Source organism: Balaenoptera ricei, chromosome 14 (genome assembly GCF_028023285.1).
Source record: "Balaenoptera ricei isolate mBalRic1 chromosome 14, mBalRic1.hap2, whole genome shotgun sequence".
Classification (NCBI taxonomy): Eukaryota; Metazoa; Chordata; class Mammalia; order Artiodactyla; family Balaenopteridae; genus Balaenoptera; species Balaenoptera ricei.
This window is the reverse complement of record NC_082652.1, coordinates 67,438,552-67,453,506: the sequence shown is the minus strand read 5'-3', so window position 1 is coordinate 67,453,506 and position 14,955 is coordinate 67,438,552. Positions and strand designations below refer to the sequence as shown.

At 41.8% G+C, this 14,955-nt stretch overlaps 1 protein-coding gene across 6 annotated transcripts in view; it reads left to right on the top strand.

The window, feature by feature from the left end:
* Window positions 1–3,735: 3,735 nt before the first annotated feature.
* The window catches only part of HDHD2 (haloacid dehalogenase like hydrolase domain containing 2), a 49,105-nt gene continuing 37,885 nt past the window's right edge, over window positions 3,736–14,955 (top strand). The window contains exon 1 of one of the 6 annotated variants that reach the window (XM_059893811.1): window positions 3,736–3,873. The gene's annotated coding sequence lies outside the window, so the exon portion shown is untranslated. The other 5 variants (XM_059893814.1, XM_059893813.1, XM_059893812.1 and 2 more) reach the window with 5 other exon arrangements.

Below are 14,955 nucleotides of genomic sequence, written 5' to 3'. Positions count from 1 at the left end.
TTGAGGGCACTCCTGTTTCTCCACAGGCAGTGAGCCATATAGAATTTTAAAGAGAAAGAAAAGAGAGACCTTGGCCTGATACCATTTTCATTAAGACCTTACAACGCACCTTTATATTCATTAATTGTCAGAATACTGTCCAAGTTCACACTCCAATGGAGAGCAGTCATAGCAGGGCAGGATCAGAGTTTTCTGTAGCAAAGTGGTTCTGAGGAAAGTGCAGCATTGACATCAAAATATTTCATCTCTAAAGGACTCTTACACAGTTCTAGCTTTACTGTGCCTGAAGACAGGTCTGTAAGCTTTCACAGGTTAACCCTGGTTTATCCAGAAAAGTTGCAATTCAGTAACGATAGCATCTTGTTTTAGTAGACAGTAACTTAAGTGCCTGCCTGCCTGCCAACATCTTCCCCCTTAGCCATTATCAGGATTAACAATTTGTGATTATTCTGGACTCCAAATATCTGTGGTGTTAATGGGCCTGTGTATTCTGACCCTGTGTCTATATGCCTGTGACCTGTGGTGAAGGCTCTTGGCTGCAGTGTGTACATACTCAAATTCATACCCTAGTCCTTAATCAAGTACAGTGGTTTTCAAACTTTGATTGTTAACAGCAGAACTGGATTTTCAAAAGAATAATCACATAGAAGTGTAATCGTCCGATATCTAAAACAGATGGGAGGAGGACCATATATCAGTTGAAGCGGGAATGGGACCCATAGGCCCACTGTTCAGCCTCCACCTCACTCTTAACAAGCTTCCTAAGGCACTTCCACGAAACCCTAAGCTTTCAAAAACATGGTTATGAAGTATCTTTTTTTTAAAAATCCTTGCTTTAGGTAGAGTAGGCACGGTGATCTGTGCTCTATAGATATTTGCAATCACTTGTGTGTGTATGTGTGTGTACTCGTGAAATGACCTGAGACAAAGCAATACATCTGAGTAAAATAGGAGGCAGGATATTGCTAGTATGCTAGCCAGAACCACCTTTTATCATATGACTTAAATAAACTTCTTAAGACCTCAGTTGTTTTTGGTTCCTTCCTCTGTAAAATTGGTCAATAACTGTTTTAGAACAGAAGTCTGCTCCAGATTATACATACATATATATATATATATATATATATATATATATATATATATATATATATATATATATATATATAAAATTTCCAGGTCACTGACCTTTGATCCTAGGTCAAAGAGATGTTCTTCTGAAGTAAAATGTTTTTGGTGAAATAAATTACTTTCTTACTGACTTACAGCTTCAAAGTTATTACCAATAATAAAATTTTGATACCAACCAAAATGGAAATCTTTTTTGCTAAAATTTTCCTTGGCCCCTGATTGGCCATTAGATATCAGATATAGTGAAAACATCTGTGCAAGGATCTGGGACACGTAGTGGGCAGTGTCCACCGATACTAATGATCAAGGTAAGTTATGGAATTCTACTCTTTTTGTTTTAGTTCTGATACTGTTTTCTTTACATCTCCGCTCCTCCTCTGGGTTCTTTATCCCATCTTTTTCTTTCTCAAGTTCTCCTTTTGAAGTCCCATCCCATCTTTACTCATCTTGCCCTTTGGCAGGCAAAGCCATTTGAGTCTTTTGGTAAGGAGGAAGCCATTAGTCATGTTCCATTATTCCACATCACACTGAATGACACCATACTACCCAATTGCCCAAACCTGGAACCTAATAATTATCTTGATGCCTTCCTCTCCCTTACCCTTAATCTAATTTACCACCAGTTTCTCTTACCTCCTAAAGATTTCTTAAATTTGTTTTGTTTGCTTTGTTTCCACACTTTTTAGTTTAAGCATCTCTCTGTGGCCCTGCAATAGATTCTTATCTGATCTCACACACATTTTGGCACCTCTCCCATCTGTTCTCCATATTGCAGCCAGAGTAAGCATTTAGAAAAATGCATGTCTTAATATTACCCACCTTCGGTGGTGTTTTAATCTGTTCAAAGACAGCTCCTAATTCTGAAGGGGAAACTAGGATCAGTTTCCATTTCCTTCAACCAAGTAGGCCCTCAAACAGAAAACTTAGACTTAGTAAATATAAGACGAAAACAACCTCCAGACCCAGTGAGGAGGAAAAGCAAAGGGTCCCTAGTCCAGGGAACAGAAAGTGTTATAGCTTACAACATGGCTGACTGCAGCAGTGGGCAGAGGGGACGTTGGTGTTCTAGCAGTAAATGAGTCCCCAGTCAAGGGCAGATCAGCAAGTTTTGTCAAGGGGTTCCATAGGTGTAAACTAGAGCCTGTATTCTATTATGTCAGACTGCTCCTGAAGGCTTTTCATTTAGTAATTTTCATATAGAGTGCATAGGATGACCGTCTCTGCACTCAAGGGGTTTAATTTATTTGGATCAAAGGGAGACAAGTGGAGACTCCCAGCATGTGTGTGGGAAGGGAGCAGTGAGGGAGGTGGTTCTATGTATCCCAAGATATTGCTCCCCTAGGGATAATCAGCAAGACCTGTGGTAGCTGTCCCTCAGAGAGGCAGGGTAGGAAACTTGACAGTGTAAAGTTTTGTAATAGCTGATACAAGAAAAGAGGGACATTGCTGCCAGTGGTAGTGGTTAATAAAAGACAGCAATAAGTGCCAGATGCTATTCAAGTAGTAAAGCGGGAAATGACTTCAGAGATTGGGTGTTTCAAGGGAAGTATCAAGGAGATGACTTCTGAGATAGCCCTCGAGAATGGGTGAGAAGTGTAAGGGAGAACAAACCTGACTCCATATTGGATCTGTTCCTTTCATCTTTAATCTGTGTGCTCTGTTGTCTGTTCTTAGTTACGGTGACTCTGCACCTTTGTAAGGGAATGTTGCCCATAGCCTGAAATACAGCCCATTCTCAAGGCTCTGCCTCCCAGGCTTGCCCTTTAAAGCAGGGGTCCTGGTCCTCGGCCTTTCAGGGAGCAGGCTGCACAGCGGGAGGTGAGCGGCGGGCGAGCGAGCGAAGCTTCATCTGCCACTCCCCATCACGTGCACTACCGCCTGAACCAGTCCCCCGCCACCCTGTCGGTGGAAAAACTGTCTTCCACGAAACCGGGTCCCTGGTGCCAAAAAGGTTGGGGACCGCTGCTTTAAAGGTGTCATACTTTTCATTCCTGTAGAGATAAAAAGTTGCAGAACAGAGGATAACATCTGTTTTCTTGGAGGTTGACAGGAACATGGTGACCTGACTTAAGTGGACAGCTAAAAGAACAAAGGATTATCGCATCCCCTCTGGGGTCTGGCTGGCACCAAGAAGTCTGCAACAACCAGCCACACCCCCTCTCCTTTCAGTGTAAAATAAGCCTTGAATTCCAACTCAGACGGGTCTTTGGGACACCAGTCCGCCACCTTCTCAGTCTGCTGGCTTTCCAAATAAAGTCACCATTCCTTGCCCCAACACCTCTTTTTGCCCGGTTGTGAGGACTGGAAAACAGAAGTGGTGGAGTGAGCAAGGGTGGCGGCAAAGAAAGGTAATAATACTTGGTCTGACAACACTGCAGTGGAATGAGAAACTGCTACTGAGCAAAGGCAGAAGTTTTTGTTTTTCCTGCTGCATCCAGGCCCAGTAGGCCCCGCCCTTGACGGAGCAGGTCTCGATAATTTATCGCTCTGTTACACGGTGAGGAAGGAGCAGTATTAGACCGGAGAGTTGGTCTTCAAAACCGGAAAGTAGCCCTGGACGGATGGGGCGGGGACATGTGCGGAGAGGCGGGACTTCCGGCACGGCCCGTGGCCCGGTTTCCGGCGTCCTCAGGCAGCCGCTCTGGTGCTTTTTTCTCCGGCAAAGACACTGCGGGGCGGAGCTTCTGTGCTGACTTCTCTGCTAGCGGGGCGTTTGCCGTTGCTGAGGACGGCGTGCGGAGCCCGGTGAGGAGCCGCACTGGGACAGGCGAGCGCCCGCCTGTCTGGAGGTTGCATTTCTTTGTGAGCTGGCTGGGGACATACCGGTTGGGTTTCTAGGCCACCACCCTCCTGGGGCCCGGACCAACCGGGCGCTCTCTCCGTGAGGATTGCCCACCCCTCGCGGCCCTTGGCGCGGCGCCACTACGCGTGCGCGGCGCGGGGCGAGCCGCGCTTTCGCCAGGTCTCGCGTGCGCGGGGCGGATGGTGACTCTGGGGTGTTAGTCCTTGCCCCGAACGTGCCCCTGAACTGTATTTCGAAGCCGGCGTCCCTTCGGGTCAGTCTGGCGTTTGCCAGGTGCTGGAACTTGCGATGAGGGAGGGTGCGTGACCAGTCTTGAGGCCCCTTCCCACCCGGGGGAAGGAGGGGATCGCAGTTGAGTTAGTGCTGAAAGAGCCTTGTTCGTGGAATCCTTCCAGTTATGGAGGCCGGGATTCATGAGTTTAGCTAATTAAAAACTCTTTATTGACCGATCAGTATAGTACAGGGAGAAAGGCAACAGCTCTTTGACTCACAGGGCTCCACGGATGGAACAGAGTGAGGAGTGTATTAATGGCGCACGCTGGGGGGTCCTGGCCCGCCCAGCCTTGGGAGAAAAGGAGTTGGATTCAGGAAAGACGGAGGAAGTGATGTTTGTCTGAGACCCAGGGACTGAAGGAATTGGTCAGGGAAAGGGAGGATGTAGGCCACAGGGATAGTAGAATTCAGGGAGCAAAAACGGTTTCAGACAAAAGTCCAGCGATGAGGGAGGTAACGTACAGGACTGGTGGACGACTGCAGTGCCGTTGAACTTTGGTGCAGGAGTAGACACAAACGAGTTGGAGAGGTAAACCAGGGCTCTGGACACCAGTGTACCTTGTTCATATTTTATCCTGGGCGCAGTGGGGAGTGAGTGCATAATAACATTTGTTGAGTGCATGCAGTGTGGTTCCAGACTTTTTCACTGGAAGCATATGGGGAAGAAAAGAGAATTTGTACTCTCCAGGGGGTGAGTATAAATATGTCCAGAGACATATTCAGAAGAGCCCCAACCTCCCAGGAGAAAATTTATATTGAAATCTTTTTTAAATATTTATGCACGTTCTTAATGATAAGCCACAGTATATCCTTACTTTGGTATAAAATGTTTTCTCATATCCTCAAATTATACTAATGCTTTAGGACTGTATCATATTTATCCTGTGATTTTTGTAGCCCTTGACACATCCATCATGTACCCCCCCGCCAGCACACACACACACACACACACACACACACACGCACACACCCAATCCGCATATATGACCTATAACCCAGCCTTTCTATGTGTGGAACACTGTTCACAATATATGTATTACTTCCTTTAATCTTTCAATCAACCATTAGAGGTGTTATTTCTACTTTAGAAATGAAGGAGCTCAGGCTGAGAGGTGAAGAAAATTACCCACGTGCACACAGCTAGTGAATACAAATCCAGGCATGTACAACTCCATAGTTCTTGTACTTAACCACTGCACTGTTGCATTTCAAAAAATGGATTTGAAGCTAGAAATAGGGAGAAGAGTCGAAGCAGAGAGGACATTTAGGAAGTTGTTGAAATAGGCTAGATGAGAGATGATGATTTCAAAACTAAGATAGTTTTAGTAGCAGTGAAGAGAAGTGAGTGGATTCAGGACTGTACAGGAGGTAGCACTGACATGATTTGATTTGGCCCTTGACTGGTTAGGAAGAAGGCTTGGGAGAGTGGTGGGTACATCTATATTGATGGTGCTGCCATTCGCTCATAAGGATTGCAGGATGAAGAGCAGCTTAGAGGGTAACAAGGACTTGGATTGAGATGCCCCTGGAATATTCAAGGGGAGATGTCCTCTGAAGTATCTTGAAGAGTTCCTTTTGGGATGAGAGAGAATTTACTTTTCTTCTTTGCATTGAATATGTACCAATATCAATTGTTTATGACTTTCTAAAGTATATCCCACATAACTTGTTCAAGCCGTGCGAGATGGTGGGACGTGGACTCAATATAAACAAACATGGACCAGCTTTGAAGCCTTTTCAGTTTTCTGGGGTGATACTAATAGTTTACAATTACTAACTTGTAGTTCCGGTAACAAGTATTATAAAGATTTAGTTTATCAAGTACTAACTTGTAGTTTCGGTAACAAGTATTATAAAGATTTAGACAAGAAAAGAGATCATGGCAGAAGTGGTAAAGGCCTGTAGTGGGGCTAACTGAAGAAGTATTTTTTGAGGTTTGAGTGGTACACCTCAGTTATGTTCTTATAGGCCTCAGTCACTCTCAAATAAGCTCTATAAGAGCATTTTAGAGTTTAAAAGATATGTTCTATGGAACTGATGAAAGCGCTTTGGTAATATTAAGTCTATGTGGACCCTTCAGTAAAGATTAGAATTATCAATATTTTTATGACCGTTTAGTGGTTCTAGTTGGACAGTTTTTTCTTTTTTTGAACAGTACAATTCTTTTGTTGTTTTTCTAGTCTTGTTTATATTTTATTCTTTAATCACCTTTGGAGTTAACTTTTTTTTTTTCTGGCCGGGCCACATGGCTTTCGGGATCTTAGTTCGCGGACCAGGGATCGAATCCAGGCCCCAGCAGTGAAAGCACCGAGTCCCAACAACTGGACCGCTAGGGAATTCCAAATGGAGTTAACATTTTTTAATTGAATATTAGGTGCCTCTCATAAAAGTTGGGTTTTGAGAGAAGGAATTTTAGGTTCTTTTGTATATAAAAGAGAATGCTTTGTCTACATTTTGCATAGCCTTACCTTTTGTGGTGCAATGTATTTTAAATTAAAGAATCCTTTGTCACACATCCAGATAGAGTTGCTAGCAACAGTCTAGTCTTTTGAGTAACTGTTTCCCCTCTCAGGCAGGTAATAGTTGATGCTATTGTTGATGTAATCCTCCATTTCAAGGTCATAGTAAAGATCAGAAATAGAATAACATATGAGGACTGTTATAAAAGAAAGGATTTTGCGGTGGAATCTTGATTAACCAGAGCTCTTAATATCTTTTTTTTTTTTTTGCCTCTGCACTCTCCCCCCATCCCCCGGCAGATTCACTATAAAAGGCAAACAGAACCAGAGATATATTTTAAAATCAAAATACTTGATGAGGGTTATACTGATGTGTAATGATTGGACTAATTTAGTTTTTTATAAAATTAAATATATGAGAAATGACTGACTAAAACATAACAAGACTAATTTTTATGGTGAAATATGTCGTCTACACAAGAGTATGCGAAACATATGTAAGTTTTAAATAATTATAATAAAAAACACCTGTGCACTCACTGTCTAGGTCAAGAAGACCTTAGAGGCATCCTTGTGCTCCTCCTGGTTTGTATCTCCTCCCCATCGCCTGGAGGAATCACTGTCCTCACTCTTGTGTTAATCATTCCCTTGCTTCTCTTTCCAGTTTTATCACCTATGTGTGCTATAATAGGGAACCATATGGTATGTAGTGTTTTGTGACTTGATTCTTTCACTCTGTAGAAGATTTTGGAGGGTTACCTAGGATGATGTAACTGTAGTTCATTCATTTCCACTGCCTTTCGCATTCTGGGTATGAATATACCACAATTTATTTGTCCATTCTTCTGTTGATAGACATTTGTATTGTTTCCAGTTCTGGCTTTTACAAACAGTGCTGCTTTGGACATTTTTGTTTGTATTTAATGGTAGAGTATGAAAGACTCTCCCAATGATATAATACCTGGGAGTGGAACTGCTGGGTTATAGAGCATAGTGATTCCAAACCAGCTTCCAAAATGATTGTACTGTTTTATTCTCTCACTAGCAGTATAAGGGAGTTGCCTTTTTTTTTTTAACATCTTTATTGGAGTATAATTGCTTTACAATGTTGTATTAGTTTCTGCTGTATAACAAAGTGAATCAGCTATATGTATACATATATCCCCATATCCCCTCCCTCTTGCATCTCCCTCCCACCCTCCCTATCCCACCCCTCTAGGTGGTCACAAAGCACCGAGCTGATCTCCCTGTGCTATGCGGCTGCTTCTCACTAGCTAGCTATTTTACATTTGGTAGTGTATATATGTCCATGCCACTCTCACACTTCATCCCAGCTTCCCCTTCCTCTTCCCCTTCCCTGTATCCTCAAGTCCATTCTCTACGTCTGTGTCTTTATTCCTGTCCTGCCCCTAGGTTCTTCAGAACCTTTTTTTTTTTTAATTTTTATTTATTTTTGGCTGCATTGGGTCTTTGTTGCTGCATGGGGGTTTTCTCTAGTTGTGGCGAGCGGGGTCTACTCTTCATTGCAGTGCTCGGGCTTCTTATTGCGGTGGCTTCTCGTTGCAGAGCACAGGCTCTAGGTGCGCGGGCTCAGTAGTTGTGGCTTGCGGGCTTCAAAGCGCCGGCTCAGTAGTTGTGGCGCACGGGCTTAGTTGCTCCGTGGCATGTGGGATCTTCCCGGACCAGGGCTTGAACCCATATCCCCTGCATTGGCAGGCAGATTCTTTAACCACTGTGCCACCAGGGAAGCCCCAGAACCATTTTTTTTTTTTTTAGATTCCATATATATGTGTTAGCATATGGTATTTGTTTTTTTTTTTCTGACTTACTTCACTCTGTATGACAGACTCTAGGTCCATCCACCTCACTACAGATAACTCAATTTCGTTTCTTTTTATGGCTGAGTAATATTCCATTGTATATATGTGCCACATCCTCTTTATTGGTTCATCTGTCCATGGACACTTAGGCTGCTTCCTGGCTATTGTAAGTAGAGCTGCAATGAACATTGTGGTACATGACTCTTTTTTTTTTTTTTTAAATGCTGGGCTGGGCAGTGGGAAGCTGGAGACCTAAATTCGTTTTTTTGTTGTTGTTTTTTTTTTTTTTAAACTTTGGGTTTATTTATTTATTTATGGCTGTGTTAGGTCTTCGTTTCTGTGCGAGGGCTTTCTCTGGTTGCAGCAAGTGGGGGCCACTCTTCATCGCAGTACGCGGGCCTCTCACTATCGCGGCCTCTCTTGTTGCGGAGCACAGGCTCCAGACGCGCAGGCTCAGCAGTTGTGGCTCACGGGCCCAGTCGCTCCGCGGCATGTGGGATCTTCCCAGACCAGGGCTCGAACCCGTGTCCCCTGCATTCGCAGGCAGATTCTCAACCACTGTGCCACCAGGGAAGCCCCATGACTCTTTTTGAATTATGGTTTCCTCAGGGTACATGCCCAGTAGTGGGATTGCTGGGTCGTATGGTAGTTCTATTTTTAGTTTTTTAAGGAACCTCCATACTGTTCTCCATAGTGGCTGTATCAATTTACATTCCCACCAGCAGTGCAAGAGGATTCCCTTTTCTCCACACCCTCTCCAGCATTTATTGTTTGTAGAATTTTTGATGATGGCCATTCTGACTGGTGTGAGGCGATACCTCATTGTGGTTTTGATTTGCATTTCTCTAATGATTAGTGATGTTGAGCATCCTTTCCTGTGTTTGTTGGCAATCTGTATATCTTCTTTGGAGAAATGTCTGTTTAGGTCTTCTGCCCATTTTTGGATTGAGTTGTTTGTTTTTTTGATATTGAGCTGCAGGAGCTGCTTATATATTTTGGAGATTAAACCTTTGTCAGTTGCTTCATTTGCAAAAATATTCTCCCATTCTGAGGGTTGTCTTTTGGTCTTGTTTATGGTTTCCTTTGCTGTGCAAAAGCTTTTAAGTTTCATTAGGTCCCATTTGTTTATTTTTGTTTTTATTTCCATTTCTCTAGGAGGTGGATCAAAAAGGATCTTGCTGTGATTTATGTCATGGAGTGTTCTGCCTATGTTTTCCTCTAAGAGTTTGATAGTGTCTGGCCTTACATTTAGGTCTTTAATCCATTTTGAGTTTATTTTTGTGTATGGTGTTAGGCAGTGTTCTGATTTCATTCTTTTACATGTAGTTGTCCAGTTTTCCCAGCACCACTTATTCAAGAGGCTAGGGAGTTGCTTTTGAAAACCCTTGATATTTTCTGACTTTTAAATTTTGCCTGTCTTTTTTGTTGTAGTGATCTCATTCTGCTTTAAATTTGCATATCCTTGATTACCAGTGAGTTTTGAACATCTTCATTTGTTTATGTGCTCTTTTGTAAAGGATATGTTGATGGTTATTCATTTGTTTCATATTTGTTCCTTTTTAAAGGATATATTGAGATCCTGTGCCATTTTTCTATTGGGTTGTTTGTCTTTTTCTTAATATTTACAGTTTATATTTCCTGGATTCTGATCCTTTCTCACATGTATTACAAATTTGTTTTTCACTCTGTATATTTCTACTCTTTCTTTACAGTACTTTTGAAATATCTGTCTTTTCCTTTATTCCTTTATGCTTTTTATATCATAAGAAAGCCATTCCTACCGTCAAATCATGAAGATACTCTCCTATCTAAAAGTTTTACAGTTTTGCCTTAAACATATGGTTGTTTAATCTTCCTGGGGAAAAAACGTGTATGTGGTATGATATGGGAGTCCAATTCCATTTTTTTCTCCTATGGATAGTCAGTTGTTCTAACACCATTTTTCTTTCTTCACTGATCTCAAACACTATCTCTGTCATATATCAAGTTTCCACACACTGGTTGGGGTAGGGGGTGGGGGGGTCCTTTTTTGGGTTCCCTATTCTGTTCTATTGACTTTGTCTCTTTATGTGCTAATACCATAACATCTTAGTTAATTACAAGACCTGATTAATTGTCTGGATATTAGGGAAATCAAGGCTCCCATTTTCTTTCTCTTCAATCTTGGCTGAAGTGTCTTGGCTATTTGCACTGGTGTGTAAGTTTTAGAATCAGCTTATCAAGTTCCACAAAACCCTTTTTGGGATATTGATTGGAATTGCTTTGAATCTGTTGATCATTAAAAGGGAAAACTGATATCTTTGTAGTATTGGGTCCTTTAATAGATCTATCTGTATATTTGTCTTTTATGTGTCTTTCATTATAGTTTTATAATTTTGCCATAGAAGTGTTGACTTCTTTTGTTAGACTTTCCTGGTAACTGTATACTACCGTAAGTGATATCTTTTTTTAAATTAGTTTTCTAATTATTTGTTTGTGACGTAGTGACTTTTTTATATTAATTGCTATACTTTTTTACTTTGTTAGTCTGTTTTAGATTCTTGAATTTTTTGTATATACAGTCAAATCATCTATGAATAACGATAGTTTTGTGTCTTCTTTCCAATCCTTATACCTTCTTTTTCTTGACTTACTGCACTAGCTAAGGTATCATTTGCAATGTTAAATAGAAGTGGTGAAAGTAACATCCTTGTGTTATTCCCTATCTCAGTGCTTTCAGTATATTACTGAAAAGTGATATCATAGTATAAAGTATAAGTTACACACTGATAAATATCAGTATATTACTGATAAATCTAATGTTGGCTATATATAGACTTTTTGTAGATACTCTTATCAACTTAAAGAAGTTCCATGGCTCAATATAGTAATGATCTCAGTCTCCCAATATTGCTCTATAGATTCAGTGCAATTCTAGTCAGAATCCCAAAAGGTGGGTTTTGGTGTTTGTTTTGATGGAAAATAACAGGCATCAGCATAGATGAATCTCAGAAATACAATGTTGAGCAGAACATGAAAGTTGCAAAATTATGACTTCATTTTTATAAAGTTAAAAGACATTAAAGCTGTGTGACAGGTAAAAATATAAAGAAAAGCAAGAAAATGATTATCACAGAGTTCATTATGTTAATTACTTCTGGGAGGTAGGACAGGAATGTAATTGAAGGGGCTCATATAGGACCCTCAGCAGTATTGACAGTGTTCTAATCTTAAACTAGGGACTGGCTAAACACACAAGTTTCATTTTTTATATTACTATTATTATTAGGTATGAAAATGTCTTTCTTTTGCCTTCAGCCCATTTTTAAGAGAGATCTTTGTAAAATTTGTTTTCCTCCAAAAGTTGAAAATTTGTAAAAATATTGCAATGAAAACCATATACCTTTCACCAAAATTCACTAATTGTTAATATTTTGCTATATTTGTTTTATGTTTCTCTCATGCATTACACTTATTTGTCATGTCTTTTCACATTCCTTTAATTTAAAACAGTTCCCCAGCCCCTTCTTTGTCTTTTATGACATTGATATTTTTGAAAAGCTCAAGTTAGTTGTTTTATACAATTTGGAATTGTCTCATGTTTCCCTCATGATTGGTTTGTGTTAACCATTTTTGGCAGAAATTCTACAAAGGCAGGACGACTACAGTGGTCTTCTCAGGAAGCACATAGTGTCAGTTTTTCCCATTATTAATGGTGTTACTTTGATCATTTGGTTAAGGGGGTATCTGGCTGTTTTCTCCACTGTAAAAGTATCTTTTTCCTTTGTAGTTAGTGGAGAATCTTAATTTGTGGGTGATTATTTGAGCCTGAGTGATTAAACAGTTGACCCTTGAATAGTGTGGCTTTGAACCACGTAGGTCCACTTATACTTGGATATTTTTCAGTAGTAGATTCCAAGGATGCTACACAGTCACTGGTTGGTTGAATCCAAGGATGCAGACAAACCCTGGATGTGGAAGGTGGACTCTAAGTTATGCATGAATTAACCCCTGCATTGTTCAAGGGTCAACTGTACTATTCCCCAACAATTTTTCATCCAATGGTTTTATCATGTGTTACTCATTTCTGTTATTTTTTCTTTTTGGTGCCCCAGATTTGGCTAGTTGGAACCCCTGGTTCATGTGTCCTTTTGTCCACCTGTGATCTGGTAAAACAATATGTTGGCTCACCTTGTATTTTGGCTGACCCAGTCCAGGTTTTCTTTAGTGCACTTTAGCTGCGCTCATAGCTCTTGGAGTCTTGTTGCTTCTTGTTCCTTTTAGTGGGCGGTGCTAAGAAATGTATATATATTTAAATTGCAAATTCATAATGACACCTCTGATTCCAAACCAACACAGGGTTCTTCCTGTCCTCCCATTCCATGTTTATAGCTCTTTTCTTCCATTTAAGAACCCTAATTTTTTTAAACATCAACAATATATTTATACTGATTTGCTCAGTCCTATAACATGCACGAATTATTTTGGAACTCATACCATTACCAACAACAAACTTACTAAGTAAAGTTCAAGATTTCCTTGCAGTTCTTTTGTCCTTTGCATATATCCTATGGCAGGGCTAGAGTCAGCACTCTGCAGAAGTTGTCTTAGATTAGTTTGTGTTTGTATTCCATTTTAGGGCTGGTTTTGTTAGAATATATAAACCATTAACATGATTCAAAGTCAAAACTAAGCTTGGGCAAGTTAGTAACTTCTCAGTGTCTCAATTTCCTCCTCTGTAGGATTTCAATGATGTAGTAAAGACTACAGAGCGTTTAACACAGTGCAGAACACCTACAGCATCCAGTAAATATGAGCTGTTCTTATTTCCCTTCTTTCTTTATGAATTCCTCCCAGTCGCTTCTCTTGCTTTTTACTTTTCCTGGTTTGTGACCCCAGGCTATGCATGGGGTGGGGTAGGTGGGCAGGTGGAGGGAGGTACCTGTTACACAGGGATGAGTGGGAAGGAAGAGCGCACATCCTTTATGTTCCTACTCTGTGCTTATCACTGCCAGGCATTGTCTTTAACTCAGCGAAGCCTCACATCCCTGCAGAGTCTTTACAAGTATTCTTCCTCTTATACAGACGAAGAAATGGAGGCTTAGGATGATGAATGCTCTTGCCCAAGGTTACTCAGCTAATCCTGGACCCTGGACCTACCTCACCCTCACCACCTGGCCCTGCTTTCCCCACCTTCTGCATCTCCCTCACTTAGGACCCAGGTTCTAGCTCACTGAAGGGAAACCCCGCTCCGGTTTGGGGAGCACATATAAGGAACAGAGCAGGCCTGGATCCAGCCGGAGCACCGTCTCTATGCCTTCCTCCCTCTGTATCCCTCCCCAGTCTGGACCATGCTGACAGCTGATGCTGTGGGAAAATGCAGTTGTCTCCAATATGCCCAGTGGCAATAATCAGCAGCTAGCACTTGCCAGCAATTGGCTACAGTTCTGGGTTCAGTCTGGGTTTATTTTTTGTATTTATACCTTGTGTGCAGAGATAGCTGACTTGGAGTAGGAGCGGGGTCTGGAAAATGAGAGGAGCAAAGGAGCTAAAAGCTAGAAGCTGGGAGGGAATTCAGGGGTCATCTTTGCTATCCCTCTGCTTCCTGACAGGACTACACCTAGGGGAAAGCAACATTTAAAAGGGTAACACTGGGCACTCTGGAGTACTGCTGGCAGCTTTGGGAGATGGACCCAGCAGGGACTAGCAGGCCGATGTTGAAGAAGAGAAAATCGGGGCGGGGGGTAGTGGTATGTGATACACTGATTCTTTCATCCCAGGTTGCCCAACTGTAGGCAGTAAAGTTTGAGGATTCGGGACTTCCCTGGTGGTCCAGTGGTTAAGACTTCGCCTTCTAATGCAGGGATGCATGTTCGATCCCTGGTTGGGGAGCTAAGATTCCACATGCCTCGCAGCCAAAAAACCAAAAAAAAAAAAAAAAAAAAAAGATTGAGGCCTCATCTTGCCTCCCTGCCCCACATATTGAAGAGAAACTTAAAACCAGAGAAGGCACTAGACCAAGGTCACACAGTGAATTTGAGGCAGAACCAGGACCAACACCTGGGCCTGGTGACTGCCAGTCCTGAGCTCTCACATTGACATCTCAGAGGGAGCTAGCTAGGAGAGAGAGGTCTTCCCCTCCATCCACCATGTGTCCCATGGATGTCATAAACCACCTGAGAACTCTTCTGGTAGAATTCTCCACAAATTCTTGTTCATTGACTACTTATATCTCCCCTGGTTCTTTCCCCCTTTTCTCTCTGCTTCTCACTTTAAAGAAGATGGCTCTTCCAGCTCTGCTGTCACATCAGGGCTTGACATAGTAAGTGCTCAGTACACATTTGCCCTATGAAGATACAATGAATGGGGCAACTTGGCAACATCCTGTAAGGGTGAAGATGAGCACATGCCCTCAGACTAAGGAAGACCCCAGAGAAATGTTCACACACACGGCCACCAGGAGACATGCAGAAGGATGTCCATAGAGGCGCTC